Below are 19,994 nucleotides of genomic sequence, written 5' to 3' on the forward strand. Positions count from 1 at the left end.
TCTAATGCTTACGGTGGCTGAGGGAAAGCACACAGGTAAGATTATAATGCCTGCCAGGGCAAAGTACTTATGTTTTCCTTTAATTATTTTTAATGCCTTAACACATGATTTTTGTGAGGGTAGGGCTGCCGGTGCTGTATCTCTGACACTGCAGTGGCTGTGCCCATCCTTTCTGCCAGAGCTTTCCCCATCCCTCCTCCCTGCTGCTGATTAGAAATAACAAAACATTTATTTTTTGCTGATATGGACAGCCCTTTAAATCTATTTAGAGAAGATCCATCCACTAGCTCAGTACTCTTTGCATTTCTAAGAGAGAAATGCCTGCTTTATTTCTGTATTAAACAAAATACAAAACTACTGCAAATACCTTAATTCTTTTTTCTTTCTGTAAAGCTTGACATCTGGGCCTGTAACAGCTCATCAGTGGATTTGTGAGATGAAGCGAATGACATTTCTATATAGAGCACTGGCTGCTGTAGAAATCAGATGGTGAAATGGGACTGCAAAGAATTTGGTATTGAGTGATGATCATCATCCAAGGATCTCAGAGTACAGCAATCCCCTCTTTGCTGACACAGATGATGGGTGACTTACTCCAGCCTGCACAGCAAAATTGGCCTCGCAGCAGACTATCTCTGGAGACCTGTGCACGGAGCACAAGCACTCTGGAGAAGGCATCGCATCTCTGTTTTATAAAGCTCTCTGTTCTAATAAGGCTTTGATCCTGGTGTGGACAGAAGCGCATCTGTAGCCGTACATGAAATGCTCAGCCCATCCCTGCCATGCGTACAGCCCACTCAGAGGTTTTCTTGCTCCCTTGCCTTGGCAGAAGATCTGCTGCTGACTTGCACCTTGCTCCCTTCACAGATGCGGTTCGAGCCGCATTCTGTATAAACATAGTTTCTGTATGTTAAAACACAGCATGAGATGAAGGCAGCATTCCCGCTCTGTCCTGCCCTCAGCAGCACTTCCCCAGGAAAAGGGCTGGAGGGCAGTTCCCAGCAGAGCTACCGGGACCGCAGTCAAACCAAAACCCGACAACCTGAAGTAGTCTTTAGGGGAAGCCGGTAAGCTCCCTAGGCTGTGTTCACCTCCAGCACCCCGGCCGCCCCCCTGTCCCCTGCGGGCACGGCGGGGGGCGGCCGGGTCCCTGCCCGCCCTGCGGCGGCGCTTTCCGCCCCGCGGTGCTGAACGCCCGCCCGGCCCCGCTCGCCTCTGCCCCGGGGGCGCGGGGAGCCGTCCCCCGTGCTAACGGGCAGCGCCGTCCCCGCCTGCCACCGCGGAGGGCCGGGAGCAGCTGGCACCGCCTGCGGCTCCCGGTGCTTGTAAGCGCAAACTCGGGTCTCGGAGCGGGGGCGCGGCGCTGCACGTTCCGCGCTCCTCGCTCCGAGTCGTTCGGTTCCTCCCCGGGTGCCCGGCGGTGGCGGTGCTACCTCTTGCTGTTGCCTCTCCCGAGGGATTTGCGGTTGGTAATGCCAAGCTCCTCTTGTGCCCGCAAGAGCCTGCAGAGTTCACGGATGCTCCTTACACGAGCTGTTTGCCAGTGGGCTGCCGTGGGGATGGCAGGAAGAGTTGGAAGGGATGGGACACACAGTGAAGCACACCTCTTCCCAGTACCAGCAAGCATCATATTGGGACACGTGAAGATACTCTGTCACCAATTCTGGCACCTCTGTGGTTCTGGCATTCCTGATGCCTGAATCTCGCCCTCCCCCTTCGAATCTTTGGAGTTGCTGGGCACTGGCAGGCAAATTCTGTCCATGACCATATGGTGCTTAAACCTTGTGCAAAGGCAGTTAATGTGCTTCAGGTGAGGCTGGAAATTTAGTTCTGTGCTCCAGCTAGAACATTCAATAGCAAAGACATTCAGACCCAGCTGCACCATCTCAAGCCACATCTGATCAAATTTCTAAAGTCAGCAGCAAGAACTTGCTGATTTCTAGAAATCTTATATCTTGTAGGAAGGTGGGAGTGATGGCTGTCTGTCAGCCAGACAGTGTTGTGCTCTGGGCCCTGGCAGGACGTGAGGTGCCAAGCTGGTGGCCCGAGGGGAGTCCCCAACATTAATGGCCATCAGGAACCCTGTGGCACTCTTTGCTAGAGAAGGAGCATTTGTAGTTGTCTTCTGCTGCCTTCCATTTTGGGGGGTTATACTGGCCTTTTGCACTTGCAGCTGAGCCTTTTGTTGGAAAGAACGGAAAGTCATCTTGTAATCCATCGACATTTTAGTTAACCTACACAGGAAAAGGTTATCACAACATTCAGCTATCATTATTTTTATTGAAACCTTTCAACTTTGATTGGAATGGCCTTCCATATAAGCATATGTGTAAACACACACATATATGTATGTGACTTATGTTTGATAATTAAATTATATAGCTGGTTGGAATTTCCTTTTCTGGAGGATATCTCAATGTGATTCCTTTCTTATTGGAAACTATGCCGTGCTGTAACACTTCAAAATCTCCTGTGCAGCCAAATGTGCATCTTGTACTTAGTACGCAGCTCACCTGCCTGTTAAAGGGCTGGATGAGGCTGAAGCAGGTTTCTGACTTCAAAAATTACTTTGGAAACTGTTAGGAGCTAGGAGCTATGTGGGTATTAATGGAAGCTACCTCAGCAGCTGTGAAGATGTTTGCTTGCTGTTGGACCCAGTTATCTTCTGTTGAATTGAAAGGGCTTATGTATATCTTTAAGCAGAATACTTGGTGCAAACACAAAGTAGAGACTGCTTCTCCTCGAGTTATGGGCACTTGGAAGCAGGAAAACTCAGCTGTGTTCCTGCTTCTGTTGTGTGCTTTTAAATGACCGTTGCTTGCCCTGTTGTTTCATAAGAGAATTTACAGGTGTAGACATGTCCTGAGTTTGATGCTACAGGGTTTTTTTGCAGGTCTGAAAACAAATCTGTGATGAACCCAGGTCAAATTTGCTTTGCTTTCTGGGAATATTCACGTGGAGGAGTACAATGAAGCCACTCTGAAATAAGTAAGGCCTCAAGAAGCATAGGGAAAAGGCACGCCAGTCTGAGTCTATCTCGAGTGATGCAGAATGATCTGTCAGTGGAAATCTCTCTTTATAGAGCTTTCTGTTGAGAGCTGCTGTGAGGTACCCCCTGCAATCCAGCATCAGGCGCGCTGTGCCTGACAATGCCTCATCACTTCCCCAAGAACAAGGGAGATAAGGGAATAAAAGAGCGCCAGAAACAGCTTTATCAATTGGCAACTCTAAGTCAGGTTTTTATTAAAACAGTGGAGAGTGAGGCCAGCAGTCTGTAGCTTTGCTTGATAAAGAGATTTCTACACATACAAAAAAAAAAATCTAGCAAACCCATTACCTTTTATCTCTGTTGTACAATAGCACCAAGTGGAGAGTGTTAGTCACTTCTGGAAGAAGGAAAGGAATTTTACAACATAGAATCACATCTTGTTTCTCATTCTTTTCCCAAGATTTTGTCCATCTGTTCCCTTTTTCAAAAACAAACAAAATTATTAATACAGTGCTTTGATGGAGCCTTCTGTTCAAGGCTCTTAATGTGCTGTACAGATATTCATGATTTTATTTGCTAGAAAGGAGTCTTTAAGTGATGTTGAATTCCTTGCTTCCCACAGGGCAAATGCCAGAGAAGCTGTGTGTGTTTGTGTATGTGCATGTGTGTAGGGCTGACACCACAACTGGGGCCCTGACTTTGGACTCTGAAAAAATTTGCTCGATCCCTGGTTCTGTCTCAGCATTCCCATAGGATCATACACTGACTGTTTTGTCTGTGTCTCCGTTCCCTTATTTGTAAAACACAGGCATTTCTTCTGCTCTGCCCTGCCCATCTGCATGCTGTGACCTGACTTCAGCTGATGCGCAGGCACACCGTGATCCAGTCCCTGCGGTACAGCCCTTGGCTGGGGATCTGTGCTGGGTGGTTATTTCTGCAGCATGGCATAATGAGACCTTTTAGCAACAAAATGCTTGGTGCTGGACTGGCTGGGTTGGGTACAAATATCAGTGTAGTCCTGGCAACAGGACTCAATTCTGGCCACCCTAATGCTTGCTTGGATTCCCACGCAGGTTTTCTGCCTGCACTAAGGTCTTTGTTGTTGTTGCAGTGCTGTTTGTCCTAAAGGTAGCTCATAGGGGCTTACCAGAGCTGCTGTCAGTCCTCTCTCTGCATCACTAGCAAACTCACTCTAAATCTCCTTGGATGTGATGTGGCACAAGGGCAAAAAGAAGTGCATTGCTGTAGCTTGTGGAACTAAGGCCCCTGATCCCAAATCTTACTACTTTTATAAAGGCACTAGTGGTACCTGTAAAGCACTGGTGGAAACGCATGCCTGGTGAGGACTGCAGATTGAGGATCTCCCCTAGAAATTGCTTCCTGAAAATCTCCTTTTTGCCTGAAACATCAGTTAGGGACTGCCAGCCTGGGACAACAGCCCAGTCATGATGTTCTCTTAGTAATTTTTTTGGTCCTTTTTGTTGGTGGAAGAGACAAAAGGATAAATTGGATAAAATGCCCCAGATGGAAAGCTTTTGTTATCAGGGAAGAAGCAAAGGCATCCAAGAAAGGAAGGAACCAAATGTATCCAGCACTGCAATGTATTCGGGAACAACCCACTTGCTACTTACCAGAAGTCAGAACCTCGGCATCTTAAAATCCCTTAATAAGGGAGCAGCCAGTGCAACATTTTGTGGTTTTAAAATGAAAAATACTCTCCCTTTTCACTCTGTTTTGAAATAGAACTCATAATGGTTTTCAAAATATACTCTGCGAGTTGAGTTGGCTTGTGAGCCGTTTATCCTAAATAGACTCACAAAGTTGACCTGACCCGAATAAAAATGGCTTTCAGTGACACTGGCCAGTCCCTGGGTTCCTCTGCATTGCAAAATTATGTTACAGCTGGGTACAGATGGCACCTTCTGCTGAGAAGCTCAGAGTAAGATTAGTAAAATGGGTAGGGTTTAGGAGTATGGTGGGGTTGTAGGATGTGGTAATGTAGCAGACAGAGCTTGGGTCATTGAGAAGAAATGGGTAGGCATTGTCTGTAGACATAGGGAGAGACTGCTTGGATGGGCTCAGTAGCCATAGAGAAAAGCCGGATCATCTTACAAGAGGGTTGATCTCCAGCTGTCCCCACCAGGAAAAGTACAAACAGTAGCAAAAGTACTTACTGTGTGTCTAAATAGAGAGATGTCCCCAGGCAAAACCTCCTGGTCGAGAAGACACTTGTCTGAGAGGATCAGCTGATCCTTTTGCTACAGCAAGAGTCTCCTTTGGCCAGTCCTGGGGGAACGTGCCTTTTCATCGTGTGATAACAAGGGGCAGCCAAGGCTTCCTCGATCTAGCCGAAATCTCATCCTGCAGGATGGGGGTGCCTGCATTCACATACAGAAGACCGGGATCTACCCTGGGCTTGGGTTTTCTGGCTCATGGATGTGTCTCACACAGAGGCAGAGAGGACTGAGCTGCCTGAAGGAGGGAGTATGGGTCTCTTAAAGAGTCTAATGTTGTTCCAGAGTAAACAGAGGCACTGTGGCTGAGCAATGTGAGGGGATTTCTGGGCAGCATGCCCAACCCTCTTGGGGAAGGGTTGGGGGAAAATGAGACCTCGGAGCTCGGCTGTATCCCTACTGATCTGTCCTCTCACCATCTCCCACCAAAGAGCTGTGAAAGCCACTGAGCCTTCTGTTAGAAGGTCTCAGGGCTACTCTGCAGCAAGTGACATGGCAAAACAAGATATTTCAGGAGGGCAGGTGGGGAACAGTGAAAGTTCAACACAGTGTGTACTGGAGAAATTGGATGGGATATTGTTGTGCAATTTCTTGTCATGACTTGGCGTGACCTCCATTATACCCATGAGATCACCTCCAGTGAGTATCAATAGTCTCTTCCCCTATGCCTTAATGTATTTTTAATACCATGTAACTGCCAGAAAATAATATTCTTTCTGGAAGCTTTCACTGCAACGTTTAGTTATACATTTATCCTATTGCCCGTGAATTCAGGATCCTTAGTTACCCTGAGCTCAACACCTGCAAAAGTAAAAAAGAGGTTAGGAATATATATCCACAATAGTTTTAAAATAACATTGGAAGTCATTGTTATCTGGCCTGGTTGAGTACAAAGTTTGATAGAAATTGTGAAAGGCAATTCCTAGTGCCTGGACTGGGATATTTTGAATTATTTTAACTTACTGATGAAGCAGTCAATTAAAAAGCTATAAACTATGCATACAAGCTTCCATATAGCTTTAGTTCCAGCTTTTTACTTTGTTTACCGAATATCACACCCTTTCACAGCACACAGACACTTGGTAGCATGTGAATTGTATACTCTCCTTCAGATGCAAGTTCTTGTATCTGGCTTTGCTAGCTCTTAGCTTAGCTACTAGCTTAGGACATAATTTTGCCCATCTTGAATCAAAATTGGGTAGGATTTATGAGGCTGTATAAGGACCTAAAGTGTTCCAAGCAGTAAATATGGATTGGTAAGAAGAGCATACGTGAAATGAGTGATGATAAGAACTATGCCATAAATATAACTAATCATACAGCTATTGCCTCTACTTCAGTTGACTATATGACAATAACACTTAATGCTCTTGATCAGAGAATCTCAGATCATTCTGTAAGGATTTCTTCTTGTTCTCATTATATCAGCAATGAAAATTAATATCTGGGAGATACAGTGAACATCTGAGACTCGAACAAGCCATTACATATGACATGGTGGAGTACAAACCTAATTTCCATATATATCCTGCTCACTGGACCATACTGCCTGCTATGTACCTGGCTGAGCGTGGTTATATACACACCTGTAAGCACATATGGCTTCAAAGCAGCACAGAAACAGACCAGGCACTGCGAGCAATGCCAGAACTGCCCGGCTGTATGGCATGTGAGAGGACTAAGGGAGAGGAAAGTGGCCCCTTCGGATGGCTTTCCTGGGAAGGGAATGATCTGGCAGGTAAAATTGTTGATTCTCTCTGAGCTAAAATCACATGAACTTTGGCGTTCTGATCCTATCCTCTCTGCTGGGACAAGAGACAGCAGCATGATATCGGCAGTGGAGCTATGACCTGAGATCCACTTCTGCCTGGGCCTCCACTGTCCTCCCTTGGTCTTTCTCTGCCCTGGTTTTCTGGGAAAAGACTGCTTCCTGATCCCTCCACACAACTGCTATGTAAGCTGCACCTTGTAACTCGCTCAGCTCAGTGGTGAGCAGGTGCTGAAGGGATGAAAAATTGCCTGCACCAAGCTCTGGAGTGGTTGGCAAGAACAGGTCGATAGTCTGATGCAGTGGCGACAGCGCTCCACCCTCGCTCTGTAAATGCCTTGTATCTCCTGCTGCCAGTCACGATGGAAATACAGACGTAGCTTTTCTCAGGAAGATCTAAATGTTCTGGTTGCTATTTGGTAAGGGGGATATTTCTCCAATTAATTATTGAGTGGAGCTCTGGCTGGAGGAAGGGGCTGCAGAGATGTCAAAGTGAAATGGGGAGAGTGTTTTAACCTCTCTGAAGCTCTCCCGCAATCGGCAGCAGGTTTGCCTTGTGGGACCTGGCCAGTTCTTGTTCTACTGCACATTGTCAGGGCTGGCCAGCAGAGAATGGCCTCACGGGGACTCTGCCAACTTCCACAGCTTGTGAGCCCATCTTTTCTTTCTTCTTGGCAGCAGAGATATGCTGCAAGAAAACTGCTACCTGCCATTTGTGGCTTCATCCTGCCTTTATTCTCCTGAGCTGGATGGAGGGTCCTGGCTATGCAGCTGTAGGCAGTGGGGGAAGCGGACCTGGAAGAGCAGGTGCAGGGACAGGGAGAGGATTGATCAGCTGAGGAGTAATGGGAAGGGCAGCATGGTCTACTGGATATAGTGTTAGACCGAAAATCCAGAGACCTGGGCTTTCATCATCCTAGATTACATGGGCAAAAGAGGCTGCAGTGATCACCTCACCCCGCGCACTGACCCTCATTCCTCAGTGGCATGATAAGAAAGCTGTGGGACCCCAGGCAGATCGCTGCATCAACTCATGTTTTCGTTTCTCCAGCAGTAAAATAATACTCTTCTGTGTTGGTGTCCTACAGACGAAAGGCACTTTTCAGGGGCTGAAGTGGGAGGGATGAACTGTGCTGCCTTTTCCAGGTAGAAGTGCTGAGGCAGACCCTCTGCTGGTATGAATCAGCACAGTCTGTACAGTGTGAAATATTTACTGTTGCAGCCCACGTGCAGGAGGATCTTGCCTAGACCCTATGCTGCTCTTTTCAGGTGGCTTAGTTGTCCTTAGAAAAAATCCAGAGGAAAACATGTGAGACAAGACTCAGCTCCATTAATTAATAGATGTCTTCTCAAGCTTGAGCTGAGCTAACGCTGCAGGTCCCCACAGCACTCACCTGGCCCATCCACCACTGCGGACCCTGCCGTAGTACAGGCGCTAAGGCCAAAGGTATAATAAAGCTCTGATTCAGCTACAAGCTATCTAATACTGTGTGAGGCTGTGCTCTTCTACTCAGTAAATGCTGCATTCAGTAAGTATCTTGAAGCTTTCCTGATTTACCCCTGTCTTAGCAGCTGTAAAACAAGAGCTTATAATTGCAGTGGTTTGGTTCCGATGTTCTTCTCAGCAGAACTACAATGAAGCTGTCACGAGAGATTTCTCACTAGCACAGGGCCAAACTCAGCAGACAGAAGTCCTAAGTATGGAACAAGTAAACCAGGAACGATCTCCAGAGAGTTTGATTTGCTCCAGAGGAGAGCCTTTCCCAAGGTCCTCTCCAGTTTGTTTTCCTGTTACTATTGCCCTGCTGGCCCTGGCAGGTGCAGCACCTCTCCTTGCTGCGGTCCATCCTCTCACAGCTGAAATGTGTAGCTCAGAGGCCAACTTCGCGTTAGGCTTTGGAGGAGCACAGGACAAAAGGACAGCCCCTTGCCCACAAAACTTGCTTAGAGCGTAACCCCGTGTTGGCCTCTGCTCCTCTTTTCCCCCTGTTCTTCATTTCCACCTGTGGTGCTTTCCTGGGAAATGCACGGTTTCAGGTCCCAGACACTTTCTGCAGTCTGGACTCCATCACTTTGCCCACGAGCACAGCATCCCGCTGACCTGGCCTGCTCTGTTTAGGGAGATTACTTGAAACACGTCTCTCTGCATGGATCAAGCCATGTCACCGAGGCACATTCATCCGCCTTTTTCTTATCCTTAGCCAGTTGTCTGCAGACAGCTCAAAAGGCAGATCTTGGGGGCAAGACTCCTGGCAGCACACTGCAGTGTTTGAGTAAGAAACAGGAGGATAGCTCCTAAATCAGTCCCTGCCTCACTGCTCATACTGTCTAACCCACGTGACTGATTTATTTTTTCCTTTAGTCTGTCTCTTTGCTCTTTTCTGTGTGGTTGCTGTGAAAAGCCCCAGAGCTGTTTCTGATCCCACATGCCTTGGTTTCAGGGCTGCAGCCCCCTTTGACAGGGAAAGCTGCCCCAGGACCGTCAGGTTGCAGTGTAGCTCTACATCCTGTTTCTGGGTTGTGTCACAGATTTTCAGGATGAGCCCTTGGCATTTGTGTCCCCTTGTTTCTTCTATCTGTGCAGTATGGTTGGTGACAGCTCCTCCCCCCAGCAGCATTAGCAAAGACACAGATTGTTGGGGGCTTCAGAGGATGAAAACTGGCTTAGAGTAGGAAAATGTCCAAGCTGACTTTTACCATTAAGCTGTCAACAGGATGTCCTGATGTGTTTAAATATTGATGCAAACACAGAAGAAATAGTTGCCTTCTTCCAGAACAAGTGAGGGATTTATGGTGTAAAACATCTCAGAGCTCTTTGCTGGCACTGCGTAGGTCACAGCTGTCACATTTCCCCCCCAGGTACCAGCACATGGTAACCATGGGGGTGAAAAGCCCTCATCTGCTGCTGCCCAGACCCAGAAAGCTGAAAACCAAGTAAGGCAATAATTTGAGTAGCACAGAGGGACGGATTCACAGAGGAAAAGGCTTTCCTGTACCTGTGGAGGAATCCCCAGCCTGGGGGTAAAAATCCAATGGAAATGCTGAAAGCTGGAAACTGAACCTCTGCTTTGGGTTTGGATGTGATGGGCCCTCCTGGGAGATGGGACAGAAAGCTGCTGACCCAGCACTTTGCTGTCCAGGGGATGGAGTTTTATTTTCCAACTTTCCCCACCAAAATCAAATATTTGCAAATGGAGGGACACTTTATTCCGGGGGATGTTTGCCGTGGGCTTCCTGCGGAGCTTTCTGCTAGCAACTTGTGTGAGCCAGAATCACATGTATGAACGTTTTGGTATTTCTGTAAGTCTAAATATTCAGTCTTGCTCACCTGTGCCCAAGAAAGGTGCAGAAGAAGCCTTGACTTGCCTCTCAGCATGCTTCCAGAGTTACATCCAGCCATGGTTGAGCTCCTCGCTCCTGCTGTTTGTCTTAAAACAGTTGGGAAAGGGGAACAGAGAGGCACTGAGAAGGCCTGAACAGGGGGTGAAGGATGGGCGTGAGCAGAGCCAGGAGGCTTAAAGCCCTTAACCATTTTCTGTGCACTTTGGAAAAAATGTAGACTCCTTTGACAGGGTGGAAATGAGACTGTTGGGTTTTTTTCCCCAGTTCGCTGCAAGTGCAAATACCCAGTTAAACCTCTACAGCTCTTACGGCCAGTGCCTGGTTTTGTTGCATGTGAGAGAGTGCTAACAGCCCCAGCCTCACCCAGGGACAGCATCGTGTCCCCCCCAGAGGCCTCTCCTGTGGCCACCCCCCACCTCACCCAGATCAAGGGCTTTTCCTAACCCAGGTCCCGGCTGGCTGTCGGGCAGCACCGAGCTGCTCTCCAGCTGCAGCTGCTGTACCACATCTGCACAGACAGGGCTCACCACTGGCTCATCTTTATTCTCCTAATGCCAATTTTTCTAATTATAGACCTGTGGCTATCAGCCAATCGGCTCCATTTTTGAGGCTCGTTATTGGACTTCGGATGTCAGGCTGAATTTTTCCTAACTGTCCATAATAACAGTAATAGCTTGACTTCCACCATGAGACAATTAACCTTCTTAAAGTTTAGTGCCTCAGGCTGTGCCTCAGAAAGATTCCCTCTACAAAACAGACAATTACCTTTACTTAATAACCTTTCCCTTTCTAATCTGATATTAGTGCCAAAGTAAATGTAAAGGGCAGCGCTCTATGTCCCCTCTTAAGTACTTTAAATTTCTGTCCATGAAGGCTAATGAGCTGCCATTTTGCTTAATCTATATTTGCTGTGGATCTAACAATACTCTGCAGCATCTTCCTTTTAAAAAATTCCAGAATCCAAGGAATATTGCTCTGGTTTAATTTCTATTGAGACTCTGTATGTGAAAAGATAAAAGCTCATGACACAGAAAGAAAAATAATGATGTCCAAACTACAAAACAGGGCAAAGCATATTCAGCATTGGTCTGAGGTTGGTTTAAGGCTGGTTTCAGTGCAAAGCAGTGTCAGTGGCTGTAAAGCAGGAATTTGTTGCCAGACCTTTGTAGGGTTAGTGCCAGCCCCTCCTATCGACTCCAGTGCAGATGTGGGATGGGGAGACAAGGCTGGGCAGTTTTACAGTTTCCTATGCATCTGTCTGGCCAGCACGCACATGGTCTGTCGGTGCCTCTCAGGCAGGAGCACTGACCTCTCTGGTAACGGCTGCAGCAGACCTACAGCACAAGCACAACTGCTAAGCAGATGTAATTTCTTCATGGATTGCTGCTCATGGTAATTAATATGTACAACATTAGTAACTGTTGAGACATGAAATGCTTTCTCAGCAAAGAAGTTATTGCTCCACTGACCCTGTGTTTTGCAGTTTCAATGAGAGTTCTCTAATAATATTGAACTCAACCTTTGGTAAAAACACACAAAAAATTCTGACATAAATGTAAAGCTGTAGGTACTATATGTGAGCAAAACCAGTTTTTCTAAGGATGCCAGTTAAAAACAGCAACAAAAAGAAGGCTTAAAACCCAGGAAAAGCAGGGCTATGACTGCTCTTAGAAAAGATGCCTAATTCCTCTGTAACTGTTAAATCTATGTCTTTGGATGCAGAGTACTTCCACACACTGCAGAATGTCTCTTTCATTTGTTTTATTATAGTGCCCCTGCTAAGTCCGTTGCCTGCTGCTGAGCCAACGTTTACTCTCTTCTCGTAAGAGTGCTCTGGTTTCATCATCTCAATATAATGAGGTTTATATTTTTTTTATTATAATAGAAGCAGCCTCAGGTCCTAATCAAGATATTGGGCTAATTGCTATGGAAACCTAATTAGGCAGGCCCTGTCTCAAACTCTGTAAATATTTATACATGCACTTAACCGTCTGAATGCAAACCAACCCACCCCAGCCATGGGAATGAAGCTTTGCACATGCTGAAGTGTTGATAGGAGTGGGAGTCTCCTTTAAGCCAAAGTTTAGCTGTGCTGCAACAAGTAGAGAGGAGCGTGTAGCGGTAATCAGATTGGGATCATGTACATGCAGATGAGGATCAGATCAGATAGGGGCTGGGTTATGGGTTTGAGTTAGGAGCGGAACAGAACTTTCGAGCTGCTGCATTTTTTTTAATTATCTTATAGAATAATAATTAAAAAGCTGCGAGTTGCTGTCCCAGACACAAACATACCTATAGAAATACAAGGAAGTATGAAGTCTCCCTGGCCAGAATAAACTAGCAGGTGTCCTGTGCCATTTCTTAGCGTAGCTTTTTAAACATTATTTGGAAAACGTTTTTTAACTCAATTTTAGAACTTGCTTTGCATGCGTGAATCGGTTCAGATTTACATGTTTATCGCAGCTGAAAGGAAATTCGATGTCAGCTTTGGTACAAACACTTTACACTGCTAAGGTATTAACTTTAGAAGCTGAATATATGGAACTAATCAAAATGCTTTCATAAACAGATTAATGAGGAGACAAAAATGCACAAGTACAAGCTGCTAGGCTTTGAACAGTCACATCTTCTGCAGCGCCTTTATTTATTTATTTACTTTAACAAGTATTTTAATTGGTTTCGTTACATGTCAGTTGTGGCAATGGTGAGGTGGGGTGAATTTGCCAAACACAAAGAGCTGCTGGCAGATAGAAATATAATAATGTAGCTGGAGCTCTCTGCATGAAACCTGGTGCTCATCTGTTATTTCTGGTTTTCTCTTTATCCTCCACGTTTGCTGCACCTCTTGTCTGAGCCCTGCTCTCTCCTATGCCGCCCTCCAACTTTGCATGCAGTATTTAGCTTCCAAGGTGTGAACAGAGGTAGAGAACAAAAGCATTTAATTTAGCATAACCCGTACAGCAACATCCAACCAAGAACAGTAGATTCTCTGCCACAAAAGCTGAGGTTCCCCTTCCCAAGACTTTCTGCTCATGCACATCCATTTAATGCCGTTTATTGCCAGTAAATAAACTTGTACGCAGAAAACAGTGAAACACTCTAAGAAAAAGAATAAAAAGAACCCCCAAAGCAAAATCAAAAGAAACTCCTGCGACCTGTTTTTAAACCCTGTGCTTGAAGCAGAGGGGGACAGACAGGAGATGGGGCTGCTCAGAACAAACGTTTCCTGTGCTGTCTGAGTCACCGCAAAGTTCAGCAGCGCACTCCTCTTGCTGCCCCAGCTCACCATTCAGGACTGTAAATTTCCTTCCTGAGTTTGTTAGCAGTGAACAATGTACGTAAAAAAAAAAAAAAAAAACAACAAAAAACCAAACCTGAGCCCACTATAGTTGCTGGTATTATGCAAAAGAAGTAATGCATAAGCAATCTGCTGCCTTTGGAGGAGCCACGCAAAGTGACACCAGCCACTGCAGAAAGCAGAGCAGCACCTTTTCCAAACCTGGAGATAGAGAAGGGATCTTAGTGGGGCTGGCAGAAAATTTTCCATTAAACACTTTTCTTTTAACCTGGATCTTAAGTAACCTTTTATTTTTTTTCTTCAAAGTTACATTATTTCTGTACAAAACATCAACTTCTTTCTAAACCAACCAAACAAGAATCTCCTCTCTCTTTGCTAATCTGAATAATTTTGACCCTGGGAAAATGTCACAGGATGTGCCTCAGCAAAATTTTAGTTCAAAGACCTCAAGTCCTCATCAGCCTCCAGGCAGCAGGTTTCCCACCTGCTGTTCTGACCCCAGGAAGGGCTTCCCAAAAAAGGGGAATAACAGGCAGGAGCGCCAGTGCTGCATGGGAAACTAAGTCTGAGCAGGGCAGCAGGGCTTTGCGGGAGAATGGGGGCAAGCTCCCTGGTGCTCCATCTCCACAGACAGCAAGTCTTAATTTCCATTTCCTATCTTCCAGTTTTTCACCGAGATGACAATGTTTTTCTTATAGGAAAATTACATTCTAATCACTGCTGAAGTTAAGCCTTAACCTAAGACTGTTCCAACTTCTTTTTTTCTAGCTGAGATGTCTCTTCTAAATTTTGCCCAGAGCTTCAAGAGGAAAGAAAAAAAGCCATGGGAATCTGAGAAACTTGATATTTCTCATGTTTAAAAGGTGAGTTTGTCTTTCTAAAGTGACTTTTCTTGGTATGTCAGAAAGGAGAGTAGCAGAAGTGACAACAAAACACGCAGCTATTTTTTGATTTGGGGTTCACTGCGAAGAGTTGTTTTCACCCTCTCCCTCTTCTCCCTTTAGGAAGAAGTGTTAAATTAGCAACGAAACCAGCACATTAGCTGACAGGTACTGCAAATAACCTAATCATGAGACAGCACGTTGTGGATGTTGGGGTTATTTTCTTCAGCAATTACATCTCAGGAAAGCTCTCCTTAGATATTTAATGGGTTGCAGCTAAAGAATTTTTAAAGCACGTTTCAGAGTTGCTGGTAATTGAAAAGGATCGAGTATTTCATACTCGCTGCTAAGTTTTACAATTGATTAGAGCACATCCCCAGTTAAGCTACTTCAGTGGGAAGCTGGCAGTGCCTAATACCAAATGCTGCAAAGGAGAGCTTGTCTAGGCATAAAAGGAGAAGAGACAGAATGCAGTGCTGGGCACCTTGAGTAAAAAGCCTTATTCAGCCAGGGTCCAAAAGTGACTTTTTAAAATGCTTATTTTTAACTAACTGTGAACTTCTGCAATAAGTACAGAGTGCTACTTGGCTCCTTAAATAGCTGCGATGACGAGCTGGCGCTTGCTTCTGTTACTATGTGAATTTATGGAGCTGTTGTCACACACTTTGTTAGAGGAAATATACGGTGGTTCTGTCATAGGGACTGGACACCTATAATTCTCATTTTCCTTGCCTGCTCATAAATCCCTGCTGCTCAGCTGCACCATTGTTATACTTGGGTTGCTGCTATAATCCCATCACTGGAGCGAGGCTATCGCAGCACCTTGCAGGGGAAGCGCTGAGTCACCAGTATCGCTCCAGTGGAGATGAAATGCTGCTCAGGGCTGGTGACTGCCTGTGTTGCAAAGGAGATTCGTGTGTGTACGTCTGCTTCAGGGTCATGCTGACAAACAGCTCATGGGTGGATGCTGAAAGACACTGGGCCCCTCGAAAATGCCACTTGTTTGTATGGGGTTTGCCATCTTGGATAACATTTCATGGGTTTTGGTGCCTGAGTGGCAACAAAGCAAAGGGACACACTTTGCCTTTCGTTTTTTCCTCAGAGACCCTGCCCTTTCTTCCCATCTCCCTGCTTTTGCTCAGGTCAGTGCACCAGCTACCCAGGCCTTGCTTGTACTCCATTTGCGTGCACAAAGCCTTGCCTCACCCTGCAGGCCTCAACAGCCGGCACTCGAGGAGCGTGAAGCTGTTGCTCAGACATCTTTAGTCTAGCTGGGCTCAGGGTCGGTCCGATCGCGCCGGCTGCCCACCTGGACCCCACACTTTTTATCAAATGCCAGAGCCGCTCTGTGCACAACAGCTGCCGCTGCACCTCGTGCACAGCCTTTGCTTTCAGTCGTTCCCTCCTCTCTGCTCCTCCAGCCTCCGAACCCCTTTCATCTCGCCCTGCCGCACACTGCAGCTGGCCTTCTTTCATCTTCTCCCCTCTGCCTTTGGAAATGCTCTTTCAAAAACCGTGGTCAACCTCATCCAAATGGCTCTTCAAGGAGCCCTTTCCCAGTGGGGCATGTTGCTGATGCACTTGGTGTGGCAGCAGGCGCCTCGCCGAGCCCCATGCCGACCCACGCCGTACCAGCAGCAACCGCTGCTCCGCTGCCTGACCTCCGGGAAATTACTGCTCTCTCCTACGCCTCTGTTTCTCCTTCTGGCTTTCATCTGTCTTTTTAGCTCAGGCCAGAGGATGCTGTGTGTGACAAGCCTGACGGTACCGTGACAGCTTGGTCTCAGCTGGGAACACTGCCGTAATGCAGATAATAACCGCAGAGCTGTGAGCCATGTCCCTGTCATAAGCCGTGTCCCTGCTCTGCCCCTCCTCTGCACAACCGGCAGGCTGTCCTCTCTCATGTCCACTCTTTGGAGACAAATGAGGCCTCCCAGGGAGAAAGTTTGGTTTGTGTGGCCTCTCCTGCACCCTTACAGGAACAGTAAAGACTAAAACGTGGCTGTGTTTATTCCAGCGCTGGGCTGACTGCACTGGGGGTCTCAGCCCCATGTTGGAGACCAGGGGATAAGCTGTGGCTACATCCACCCATGACCCTGCCAGCAGCCCACAAGCCACCAGAAGCAGCAGCTGGGGGTTGGAATGGCACTGGAATGCTCCTGGGTGGGCTCCTGTTGCTCCGGGCTCCCTCCAGGTTCCCAGGGAGTTGCCAAGAGTCTGTGACACATCCTGAGAGCTTGCAGGGGGCCAGCCTCAAGGAAAGGCACACCCTGTAGGAAGGGAAAGTCCTGAGGACAGAGGACCACCACAGTCATTGTCTCATGAAGCCTGTAGCTCTCAGGAACAATGCTATATGCTCTTGAGTGGCTCCTGCAGGGTCTTTATCCATGGCCTATTTACCACCACAAGGTCTCCCGGGACCAAACTCCTGCAGCAGCTGTGCACTGGGATGCCATGCAGCTTTGTCAGGCATTGAGTGTCCCCTCACCCCTGAGGGGCTCCAGGATGTCCCCCATCTGTGCTGTAAGCAGAGCATGGGGAGAGAGGATGGAGACACAGAGTCTCTCTCCTCTTCCCCCAGCACCGTGTGTCAGCCTGCCTTGCTGGAAAGCGGTCTATTGATCAGGATCCATTGCCAATTATTTCCCGGAGAAGCAAGCAGTGATTGAAGCAAGGTTTGTGCCTCTGATAGCTACTTTCCTCCCTGGGGCAGTGCACTTACCTTCTGCTCCACCACCAGAACAAGAGGGAAGGGCATAAGCCAGCCCAAGGCTATCATTGCTTTCTAAAATGCAGTGACAGAGATGGCCAATGACAGGCACCAACTGGAGTAGCTTAATCCCTGCTCGTCCCATTCTGACAATAAAATTACATGTTTTGATAACGAAAGCTTCCACCTGGAGAGCTCGATGAACAGCTCGGGGAGGTGTTGGTTCTAGGCAGGAATTTGCTCTACTATTCTGCTCCTCTGAAGCTTTCATAAGCAGGTTTCTTTGCTACCACAACAGAAAGAGCACCTCTTTCATAATGAATTGCCTTCAACTACCATGAGCCAAGCTCAGAGGTGGGGGTTTTTTTTGTTTTTGTTTTTTAAATGTGGGAGCATAGAAAATTAAATCTCTGTCGGATTTTTTTAAGCAATTATTTTAAGCACTGTGAATAAACAAGGAGTGCCTGACAGACACCTGTTATTTTTCCCATCGTGAGTTTGGCTGCTGCTGAACAGTCAGAAATGCTGCTCTTTATAGGATCAAGTGTGTTTATCTCACAGAGAAGAATAGGGTTTGTTTTCAGCGTGGAATAATGCACTGGCTGCCGTATAAAGTGCAGCACCAATTTTTACTGAATAGGAGGCATGTGTTCACCAGCTTCCTCCTGGTTGCTGACCGATTGGTGAGACTCAGTTGCTTCCATCCCAGAACAGGCACCTCAAACCTGGGCAGAAGGAACTGGGGCCATTTCACTACCCACTTCTCAAAACTTCTGGGTTTGTTCAAAATAATGGAGCTGAGCTGCTGTACAAGAATTGATCCAGATCTGGCTCTCAGCCTTCTTCTGAAGAAATCGGGGGTATCAAGTTTGGGCTTTTGAACTTCAGTAGGAGTAAGGTCTATGTCAAAGTCTATATTCCCAAGAAGCACGGAAAAGGTGAGGCCTGGAAACAGTTCTGGGAGGTTTTCATGAGCAGCTGCTTCCTCCTCACTCCTTTTCCCCATCTCCCTGCCTGGAAGCTGCAGGCTGGCAGTACCACAGCGACAGGGCGAAGGAGGCACTGTTCATACAGTAGCATCCAGCACACAGGCAGAAAAGTGTGGGGACCTGGGGCAGAGGGATTACAGATGCAGTTGGCTGGCTGAGCTGACCTGATTGAGCTAACACTTCCACCTTTCCAGCCTTAACCTTTGCTGAAGGTTGTTGCTCCCTCTCGCCCATCCTCCCTCTGGGTAGGGGGGTGCTACAGCAGCTGAGTGGGAGCCCCATGAGCAGGGCACAGCCTCAGGGAAGTGCAAGAAGAGGTCAAAGGTGGCTGGGACTCCATGGCAGATGAGACAAGGCACAGGGGCTGGCAGCAATGGATTTGCAGCATGTGCTTGCTATTGCAGGTCAGGCTTGAGGTGACCTGACAAGTGACCGTTCCATAAAGATAGTCAAGATCCTTTGTCCTTCTTCTCTCAGGTAGCAACCAGCCACCAGTGTTATTTTTCAAGTGCATGTCTCAAGACAGCAAGGCTCCCTAACGAGCTAAGACAAGCATCACATTAGCCCCTAGCAAGGTTGATTTTAGCGGGGACACTTGCAAAGCTCCATTATAGCCAGCCAGCAAATGCTCTGCCTCCTGGGTTTTGCTACTTGTTGGTATGGGAGGAGGATTTTTTCTAAATTTTCTTGCTTCTCAAGGGTTTCCCGTAATCAGGACACATTCTGAAGCTCAGTTAAAGCCCAGAAAGAGAGTGCAAAAGAGAGGTGAAGGGGCACTGGGATTAACTTACTCCTGTTGGTGCTTGTGTTCTTGAGCAATTCAGATATCCACATTGCTGGTTTTACCCCTTCTCCTACTGGTCTGTTACTGGTTCTGCACTGGACTTGTGCTCTGCCAGTCGAGGTGCCCTGAGCAGGACGTGGTGTGGGGACAAGGTGGGAGGAGGATGCCGTGCATGAGGCAGAACAGAGATTTGCACAGCAGAGCTGCTGGTTTAGCAAAGCACCGCAAGTCAAGCATAGCTGCCTGGGATCTGACGAGCTGCGAGGAAAGCAAAGAAATCGCACCGGTTTTACTCCTGCTATTTCTCTTTAAAAGTCTCTAGCTGTGAGCACACAGGCAGCCAGCCTGCATTGCTCATTGCATGGTGAATGGGGACAGCAGGAACCTTTGCCAGCTGTTGGCTAGGGGCACAGAGGATGTTTTCAGTGGTTAACGTGTAAGACAGGTAGCAGAGACCAGGCTTCCGTCCTGGGTGTTGTTACCAGTAAACTGTGTGAACAAATGCCTCAGGCCAAAATTTTCATGGCCCTGCCCTTCTGAAAATCAGGCCACGAGTTGCGTAAATATGGGTGTAGGTACCTAGCAGTAGGCAGCCAGGTTGGAACATTTTGGCTTTTATCCCTGTGCCTGAGTTACCTCATTTATAAAATGGGGATAATTCTCTGCTACCTCGAGGGATGCTCTGAAGCACAACTCTATTGATGCTAGTAAAGCATGTCCCAGCTCGCTGGATAGCTATTATTCTACACTTGACAGAAATTGGATATAGCAGAGCCGAACAAGTGCTTTTGGTGTAGTTTTGTCTGTTGCCACTGGACAGCCTTTGAGTCACAATTCCACCCCCCTGCAGTGAGACAGAGTGGACTAGGTACACTTTTGGCATTGCAACAGCTCCATGTTGCAGCTTTAAAAAACCCGAGTGTCCCAGTAGCTCTGCCCCTGCCTGTCACTGCCCCAGGGTGCTTGGGATTGGCAAAAGGACATGCATCTTTCCCCTGT

The 19,994-nt window shown here is 47.2% G+C and overlaps 1 protein-coding gene across 1 annotated transcript in view; it reads left to right on the forward strand.

The window, feature by feature from the left end:
• Positions 1 to 8,799: 8,799 nt before the first annotated feature.
• Positions 8,800 to 19,994, forward strand: part of LPP (LIM domain containing preferred translocation partner in lipoma) — a 371,893-nt gene continuing 360,698 nt past the window's right edge. Inside the window, exon 1 of the mRNA XM_080409296.1 lies at positions 8,800 to 14,494. The gene's annotated coding sequence lies outside the window, so the exon portion shown is untranslated. The remainder of the gene's footprint in view (positions 14,495 to 19,994) is intronic.

The sequence above is a fragment of the Falco punctatus genome (assembly GCF_963210335.1).
Source record: "Falco punctatus genome assembly, chromosome: 13".
Lineage (NCBI taxonomy): Eukaryota > Metazoa > Chordata > Aves > Falconiformes > Falconidae > Falco > Falco punctatus.